We start from the raw sequence: 7,637 nt of genomic DNA on the forward strand, positions 1-7,637 counted from the left end.
CAACAATGTATCGATCATGTTTTATGACTTACCAGTAAATTTGTTTGTCTAAAGTACCGTTATACGTATTAAGTCTATTTTAACTTACTGGTAAATCATAAAACAGGATCAATACATTGTTTTGTTCGTTGTTTGTTTTTGTTTGTTTTTTGAATTTCGCACAAAGTTACTCGAGGGCTATCTGTGCTAGCCGTCCCTAATTTAGCAGTGTAAGACTAGAGGGAAGGCAGCTAGTCATCACCAATCACCGCCAACTCTTGGGCTACTCTTTTACCAACTAATAGTGAGATTCACTGTACATTATAACGCCTCCACGGCTGAAAGGGCAAGCATGTTTGGCGCTACAGGGATGCGAACCCGCGACCCTCAGATTACGAGTCGCACGCCTTAACACGCTTGGCCATGCCGGGCAACATCTATTTTTATATTGCATCTTAGGACACCTAATACATTATATCATTACGCATTATCAAATGAAGGCAATTTAGATTTAATTAGTCATATAGCACGTTAGTCGAACGTTGGAGATATTGTGATCAAATCTCTTCATGTGTTGTAATAAACCCATTAGTTACTTAATTTAAGTGTAAAGACACGTTGTCGACAGATTAATTTGTCAAAGAACAACAAACTCATCAAATTAATTATTTATAAAATTAAGACACACGAAATAATCTTTCGTACAGATTATATAAAAGTTTTATATTCTATAATAGATACATCAAAAACGAAATTTATATTCACAATATTCTTATTTAATATATTAATTAATTTACTAGTTAAGCGCATAACCGACTTATATACATTCACCCCTCCCAAGTACTTGAAAAGTAGGGTTATAACAAGAATCTCTTGGAAGGTTTAGTATAAATTGTAGTCAGTGAGGGCACTAGTTGGTTAGTAGGAGGTTGTTTGAGAAGAAAGTTTAGAAAGAAATACGTTTCAGAATGTCTGGTAAGATGAGATAAATATTATTCATGACTTTTAGTACATGTGTTAGTGTTCGTTTAGAGGCATATAGCGTGCGTAAGTTGTGTAGTTAAATTAATAGAAAGTATGAAACTAAAATGTTACCAGTGTACTTAACTATGTTTGTTTTTTGCCACTTAATTAAGTTTTGTATTGGGTTTGAAAGATTAAAGAACCTCTTCTCGTCATCTTTTCGTTATTGTAAAGGGACAACCTCTTTGGGAATAGTGCAATCGATCTGAGATTCTCTCATCAAACTTGTTTTCTTAAATTTCTAAATAGACTAGTGTTGTAATATTCAAAACTCTTCTTCAACTTCAGTTCTTGTACAAGTTTCTCATTTTTAAATTGCTCTTCTTGTAGGTAAGAAGACTGCTGTTAAACAACCAGCCAAGCAGACTGTAAGGAACTTTGTCTCGTCAATAAAATTTAAACAATCTTGTGTACCCCCACTAGCTTACTTGCTACAGTAAAATGCCTATATCTTAACTTGTTTTAACTTTCTGTTAGTGTTTAAGACTAACTCCTAAAAGAAACTAATATTCTAATTTCTTCATGTTTTATAGGAGATTAAGAAACCTAACCCTAAGAAGAACGAAACTGAAAATAACGCGACTGCACCGAAAAAGGGAGAAAAAGGTGTGTTTCTTTTGTTTTTCTTAACAGGTGCACTTTAACGGGATCGCCAATACTACTCGCCTCAAAATAAAAATGGAGTCCACTGTGTATTTGTCTCTTTACGCCCTATTAACGCGCACACACACCTTTTCACAAGAACTTAAGTCCTTACCTACCAGCTAATCTTCCTTGAGTACAGTAACTTTTTTTGTTTGTCACTAGGCTGTTTGTGAAATGACTTCCCTAGCTTCAAATCATTTTGTCCTTCAATTCTTCCTCCCCCCGATAAATTTAAATTTAGAGCCCTACAGGGATTGTATTCTCCTCAGTAGATACAATAGATAGCGTAATGCTACCTTTTTAGAACAACGACGTCAGCTCGCGCGGGTTTACAATAAAGTGTAACTGTTTTTCATTCTATTTCAGGAAAGGGCAAGAAAGTAAAATGAAGACCTGCGATCGGAAGTAAGTTGTTTTTCTCCATGTTTTGTTTAACTTTTTTCTAGCTGCTTATTGCTAACATGTTGAATAATTTTGTTTTTTTCGTTTCAGGTGCAACAACTTTCTTCAAACTCTTTTTTTCCTGGCAACTTAACCAGTTATCTTCATTCGTTTTGATATTTTTTTAAATTCAATTGTGTTTTATGTAATTTAATAAAAACTTTACTCCTAAATATACTTGGCTTCCACCTGTTTTTACGTACGTTTAACTTTTCATACACGAAGGTACCTACTGATTTCCAGTGGCTTATTCTTGCCTGGGGTCGCGTAACTCTAAATACTTGAATATGCAACAGTACAACGTGGGTAGTCGCTTCTCACGATTATGAAAGTACTGAATCTAATCTTTGTACTAAAATTCAAATACCTAGTTTTAGTACATTAAGGAAGGGAATATGTGTCGACCTTAATGTTAACTAAAATGGATAACAAAACTTCACAATTTTGATAAACTCGATGGCAGTATACGTTAAGTATGACAGGAATGATACAAAAGTTTTAACCATACTCTTCGTGTAATTATATTGTGCTTCACTAGCTAAACATATTTCCTATAAGTGTATTACGAAAACCTGTTCCATAAGTTGACTAAAATGGAAAATTTCTGTATCTTCTGAACATCTTGATTTATACACGTCAAAGAGGAGTTTTATTAATCTCTTATTTTAATCAAATCTGTTATTAAAAGAAAACCTATAATTTTTTTTACCACCTACCATCGACTGTTTAACTGATTTCCTCCCCCCCTCCTTCCAGCAGCTCTAGCTACAGTAATCATTACCTTTGCTATAATCCTTTTTATAAAACCATACAAGATGCCTCTACATTTAAAATATTCAAATAATACAGTTCTATAAATCTTTAATTATTCCTTGTAATTGCTGTGACTTATTGTCCGTCTGACTGATTTTCATCAGAAGCTAACTAGAACTCGCTAGTAAGAGGTTTTATGTACATTTCTGGCTTCCACGCATATCAGGGAGTAAAATCTTCTTACAATCTATTAACATAAAACCTCTTGTACTGGCAAGAAAGTGACAACTTAGTGAACTTTGTCTCACCACTAAAGGGTATCCACCGTCCCTCTAAGTTCACTTAAATGTGTGGTATTTGCCTTATCTCAAAAGTTAAGGTGAGCTCAGTGACTCTACCCATGAACTGAAATAATGCTAAACTTCAATTTAAATAAACAAATTCATCTCTGCCGCAGTTACGTTATGTATTCAAAACTATGTAAAATTAAGTGAGTGTTAACACTACAATTGTAGAAAACTGCTAATAGAGGAATCTGGGATATTTAACAGAAAACAGAATAACTGCAATTAAGTTTGCCTCTTTTGAGGGCGAACTGTTTTTATGTGCTTATGGTTCGTTTTTTTTTTTCATTCATTCTACCGTTTGGTTTAATTACCTAACTAAATATTTAGGTGTACTTACGTCAACCCACCTTCGAAATAATCTCGTTTATTTTGAATATCTTGGATTTACGAGGAGAGTGAAATCAGTTCCCCCTAGGGATGACGTACAGATATTAATGTTGCAGAAGAGTTGTAATTTATGCAAGTTTATATGGAACAGGATTTTGTAAATTATTATGACAAGGTTACAAAACAAGTGAACTGTAACAAACTAATCCACCAGATACAGTTGGTTGCAAGTCCAAATGCAGAATATTGTTATATTCGATTTTTTTTTTCTCCCAAGCCCTTTATTTATTATTGAAATATTTACATAACAGTAAAGAGTTCGAGTGCTTGATGGAAGCCGATGTAAACCGTATAAAGTAACACAGTTGAACAGTTATTATACTTTAACTACAAAACTCGAATGTAATTTCAAACAATTAAAATGCGAAGTTAATTTACCCAACCACGGTAAAGAAATGTTAATGAATAATCAACACATACACCAAGTTTAGTAGATATTAAATACAAATTTAATATCTATGAAACATTCGAAGGTTTGTACTGTCAGACACGGTTTGTTTTAATGGAACACTCCGGAAGAAGCTGCAAAGCGAAATATTTGGTGCCCATTTTTTAAAGAAAATTAACATACGGTGTTACAAAGTCGTTCCTTTTAGTATTAAAATATGTTATTACGAGGCAGTTTTAAGGTAAGGAAGGATATTTTAAAAGTAGGTACAACGTTTCAGTCATTCGTGCAATAATTTTGAAGTACACCAGTTTAAACAGCAAATAGTATTGATGTCTTAGCACAAAGTTAAAAAAAAAAAGTTTAAAAAAATAGTTCGGTTCGCACTACAATTTAAGTAGACCTTTATTGGTGAGCAAATTGAATTTAGGAGTATTAAAGCGTCCAAAACATGATTTATTTAATTATGCTACCATAGTAACCAAGCAAAACACAATCCGTAGAAAGTTGTGCGCAAGTACTTGTCCATACCACGAGGGTTAACTCCGGTTGGGTGAATGTAATGTTTTTATTGGGTGTTTTATTATTATGATTAAGAATTTATTTACTGAGATGAAGTAGTTATGATTTAAATATAATATATAGTAATTTCATCAAAATAATTAAATTGTTACAAATATATTGTAATAATTTTTGTTTATAAATACATCTCCAGAGTAGGCCTAACGTTTCTGCAGAAGGTTTGATAATGCTATATTTTGATAGAGGTTATGAGAGTTCTCAAGGGCTACCTCCCACTGGATTAGCAAGTTTACGCTTCCCTCGTTATAACTTCAGAATTTTGGCATATTGCCCATATTATAGACTATAACTATATGTCGTCAGATTAGCTGGATATTTTATTATTGTTATTATGATATGTGACAACTTTATACTATAATTTTATTTGTGTGTACAGTTCTGTCAATTTAGAAATGTTGAATGGTGTGTGAAAAAGAGCGGTTACGAAGTTTACAAGTTGATTTTACAAAACTGTTTGTCAGAAAGGAGAATGGGTGAACATGAACACGAGCTTTATCAACATATTTCTCTTTCCACTTCTAGTTTTATGCCAAATCTCTTTTTCGAAACTCCTTGACTTCTATTATTTTCTACCTTCTTTCGGGTACACTATTATGGTTACACCAACCTTGATCGTATTTATTGAAATTGAAACAATTTTTAATTTTACATTTCCCAAAACAGGAGGCGCAAGGAGATACAATTTTTATTGTAACATGATATATTTGTTTTGTAAGTTTTAAAACAGGGAATAAAACAGAAAACATGTTCAGGAAGTTTTTATGCACAGTGGTAAGAGTGTTTAGTTTCTGATACTCTAAACCTGGTTTTTATATATATGACGGGCACAGCACAATTAGCCCATCGTATAGCAAAATTTCGTTATAAATCATGTGATTAAATAATGTTTAATGTGCTGTGTTATTATTCGAAGTACTATGAAGATAGGAAGTTAATAGGGTATAATTAATGTAATATTTCGTGACAGTTTTCTTACGTTAAATTTCTTAATATACTTTAAACTTTGATACTAATATTCAAATATTTTTATATTCATAGAAAATGGTGTAATTTATTTAAAGCATAACGTCGTGGATAATATCACATTCTTTATGACGTTGTTAATATATCTCATAATGGATAACAACACGTCCATTATAACGTTACTGATACATTTTTTAATTATTTAAAACTGACAGCTGATAGCAGGATGAATAGGTAACAACACGCCCATTATTACGTTACTGATACATTTTTTAATTATTTAAAACTGATAGCTGATAGCAGGATGAATAGGTAACAACACGCCCATTATTACGTTACTGATACATTTTTTAATTCTTTGAAAGTGTCTTTTGGTAGCAGGATAATTAGGTAACATCGTGTAGATTATAAGCGTTGTTAATACATTTTTTAAAATTATTTAAAGTGTGTCAGCTGGTAGCAGGATGAAGAGTAGGTTACCGTTGTTACATTTCGGTAAAAATATATCCACCCAGAAACACCCAGTAAGGAGAAGTGAAGTAGCCGTACATCCGAGGTGAGTAGTTACCACCCATAGCTTAAGATAACAGCATGTATAAACGAAAATAAATGTAATTTCTTTATTCTGTATGTTGAAACAGTAAATATAAGTGAAACTTACGGAGAAAAGGTAATGAAACAATGTAAGACTAATTTAGGTCAAACCATTAATAAATCGTTATAATAACACAGCATTTTAAAACTATGTTTATATAACATTAATAAATTGTAAAACTACTCCAAGCCGACGATAATACATTTGGAAACTACGTCAATTAGACAATATATTTTGAAAGTATCTTAATCCGAGAACAATATATAGGGTTTACGTGTAACCCTTTATTTCTGCAATTTTCTTAATTTGGAAATATCTGCCTTAAACGATTTTTTTTTTATATTTCCTGTTCTACTTTATAAATCCGGATAAAAACGATGGAAACTTGATGGTGTATCAAAGTCAGTACGTTAGAAACATGCAGCAAAAACTAGAGATGTTGGAGGTGGAAATGGATGACCTATATCCTTTAGTTTCGCAAAGTTTCAATTGTTTAGGTTTACGACGACCTTCTCAAGCATTTAGTTTCTTTTAATTGTCGTCATATGTTATAGAATAAGTGAAAATGGAGCAATATTTTAAAGACCGTTATTTATAATAATATAAGTAAAGGTATTGGGATAACGATTATTTTAAAGTAAAATGAACGGTGATAAATAATATAAGTAAAGGTATTGAGATAACGATTATTTTATTAAAGTAAAATGAACGGTGATAAATAATATAAGTAAAGGTACTGGGATAACGATTATTTTAAAGTAAAATGAACGGTGATAAATAATTATTTCTCCAAACATCCAATCATAGGAACTACCTAAGTAGTGGTCATCTACCACCTAAGATCAAATGGTGCTGCCCAGCAGGGGGTATTTTTTAATGTCGGGGAAGCCATAGTTTCACAGAGTGACACCAAAGCATGAATAATTTGAAAGTGTGCCACTAGGGTCGAAGTCTTTCAGTTGGTATTGCTAGGGAAAAATGACTTGAAATAACAAGGAAAAGTAGAGACAGTTGATTTGTTATGTCTAAACATTTTTAATAACAAAAGGTTAAGAAAACAAAAACAATGTATTGGAGCATTTTGTAGCTCAATAAAACCTCTACCTAGAACAAGATAAGGTGAAATGGATAATGAATCTTAAATTTCAACAACATAGGAAAGAGGACTAGCGGTGTTTGGTGCACCCAGGTGAGTTGACTGAGTTCTAACTTGAAGACATGAATGTGTGAGATCAATTGCATGGTCTGTACAAAACGGGCGTTGGCCACCAGTGTAACCCCACCCCATGTGTTCCCCAATAGAAACTGTGGAAAGAAAGATCTAAACTGGGAAGTGACTGTAGAATATGAATAAACCTAGTGTCGAGCGTGACTGATGGATGAGATATCAAGAAAACTTGTTGTGCTGTCGCCCTGGTTCAGGAATGTTCACCACACTATTCTCATACATTTGAAGACATCTCGACTTGGTGTTGACTAATGCTTTATAGGGAAAAGGCTAAGACCATAATCACAAACATCGTGAGTGGTACAA

The 7,637-nt window shown here is 32.8% G+C and overlaps 2 long non-coding RNA genes across 2 annotated transcripts; both read left to right on the top strand.

Annotated features, from left to right (window-relative positions):
* Positions 1-889: 889 nt before the first annotated feature.
* Positions 890-2,263, top strand: LOC143251475 (uncharacterized). Its single transcript, XR_013028579.1, has 5 exons — positions 890-954; positions 1,333-1,370; positions 1,536-1,608; positions 2,014-2,052; positions 2,140-2,263. It is a non-coding gene; the product is annotated as an uncharacterized LOC143251475 (long non-coding RNA).
* Positions 2,264-4,406: 2,143 nt separating this feature from the next.
* Positions 4,407-7,261, top strand: LOC143251476 (uncharacterized). Its single transcript, XR_013028580.1, has 3 exons — positions 4,407-4,522; positions 5,954-6,064; positions 6,911-7,261. It is a non-coding gene; the product is annotated as an uncharacterized LOC143251476 (long non-coding RNA).
* The last annotated feature ends 376 nt before the right edge of the window (positions 7,262-7,637 follow it).

This window comes from Tachypleus tridentatus, chromosome 6, assembly GCF_004210375.1.
Source record: "Tachypleus tridentatus isolate NWPU-2018 chromosome 6, ASM421037v1, whole genome shotgun sequence".
In the NCBI taxonomy this organism is placed as follows: Eukaryota; Metazoa; Arthropoda; class Merostomata; order Xiphosura; family Limulidae; genus Tachypleus; species Tachypleus tridentatus.